This window comes from Dasypus novemcinctus, chromosome 29, assembly GCF_030445035.2.
Source record: "Dasypus novemcinctus isolate mDasNov1 chromosome 29, mDasNov1.1.hap2, whole genome shotgun sequence".
In the NCBI taxonomy this organism is placed as follows: Eukaryota; Metazoa; Chordata; class Mammalia; order Cingulata; family Dasypodidae; genus Dasypus; species Dasypus novemcinctus.
In genome coordinates, this window is record NC_080701.1 from 3,573,982 (window position 1) to 3,575,804 (window position 1,823).

At 34.5% G+C, this 1,823-nt stretch overlaps 1 non-coding gene across 1 annotated transcript; it reads left to right on the forward strand.

Annotated features, from left to right (window-relative positions):
- Positions 1-1,185: 1,185 nt before the first annotated feature.
- LOC111767023 (U6 spliceosomal RNA) lies at positions 1,186-1,294 on the forward strand. The gene has a single exon (XR_002798919.1). It is a non-coding gene; the product is annotated as a U6 spliceosomal RNA (small nuclear RNA).
- The last annotated feature ends 529 nt before the right edge of the window (positions 1,295-1,823 follow it).

Genomic DNA, 1,823 nt, shown 5'->3' on the forward strand with positions numbered 1-1,823 from the left:
GAGAGGTTTGGTGGGAAAAATGTTATATAATATATAAGAGTTCACTAAGCATCAAAGGCCAATTTCCATGGGAAATAATTTTTAGTAATATAAGTTATGGAGTGGCAAAAGAGGGAAGACAAGAAAGCTGGGTTTCATCCTCCAATTTCTGTGAGTTATTTAGCCTCTCTGAGCAGCGACTGCCACATCAGTAAAATATAAAGGGCCATGAGAATATTTAATTGTATGGAGATTTCTTGAGCTGTACTGAGCTATGTAAAATATTTTAGATTGATTTCGTTTTCCTGAACACATTCCAAACATCGATGCAGATCCTGGAATGACATGATAATTTGATCAGAGGTAGAAGACTGAGTGATTATTTATGGTTAACAAGCAATTAGTATCTTACTGAAGATTTCAGAGGAGCATCTTCAGTTAGTTAAATTAAAACAGAATTTCTTTCCTTCAGTCTATAAAAGCTCTTGTATCCAAGATAAAATTTAGGTTTGTTGAAACTGATACTGCTAAGTCCATCATGTGTGACTACTAAAATCTGAATCATAAACTCAAAATTGAACTAAAAACAAGAAAGAGAAAAGAAGGAAAAGAAAATGAATGTGTCTCTGGCCCATTAGGATGAATGCAGTTAAACTTTTGGTTTTGTTATTACTGGAAACAGTGTATGAACAAATACGTTCATTAGTACATGCAGTACAAAATGGAAACAATAGGAAGGCTGAGCAGCAGGGTACTCGATCATCCACCCGCATTCACTGGAATCTAGGAAGTGCTGGTATCGTCCTAGGTAACAGGGGAATTCCAGTCTAACCAGGGAGACCAATATGCTTTAGTTGAAGTTCATCACAGATGTATCATTTGCACTGAAACATCAACCAAGAGGCTGTGCTGGGATTCATTTCATGGTTGAGAACTATCAGTTAGGACAGAGGTGAGGGCAAGCATGGCATTGAAAAAATCTAGAAGACTCTACAGAGTGAAGGAAGAATGTTAATAGGTGTTAAGAATATTATAGAGCTATAATATTAGAAATATTGTATGGAAAATGGCATAACTGAAAAATTGTGTATATTTTACATTTACAGATTGTGTAAATTGTGCTATATCCAAACAAAGAATGTAAGAACATATGTAGAAATGAAGAGTTACATTAGGATTGTGAGATTATGAATTCTCTGTCCCTTAGTGAACATGCTTTGTTGACACATATACTAAAACCAGAACAATACAGAAAAGATTAGTATGACCCATGCACAAGAATGACACACAAATTCTTGAAGTGTTCACAATTTGAATTGATTGCATTAAGCAATCAGTATTTGACAGTCATCATAATAAAGACTGTTTTATGCAAGAATCATCACAGCATGCCAAAATTAGTAGGGGAAAGTTTGAAGAATAAAGATAATCACATAGACTCAGAGTATCCCCTTCACAAGATATTTTTTTAGTAACAAAGGAGAAAAATAGTAAGTTTGTACTGGAGAGACTGACAGATGCCTACAATTTAGCCAAGTGGTCAGTTAACATCGTAAGTAATGAGACAGGGCAATACCATGTGCCTCCTGATACCATGCACTGAAAAGAACACCATATCCTTTTTTGATATTCCTACCAAAATGTATAATCCAAATCTAATCATGAGGGAACATCAAACAAACCCTAACTGATGGTCATTCTACAAAATACCTCATCTGTACTTTTTAAAATGTCATGGTCATGGAATACAAAGAAAGGCTGAGAAATTATTCTGCATTAAAAGAGACTATAGAGAAACAGTAACATATGATATTTAATTTCCTTTTGCCACAAAATACATTTGT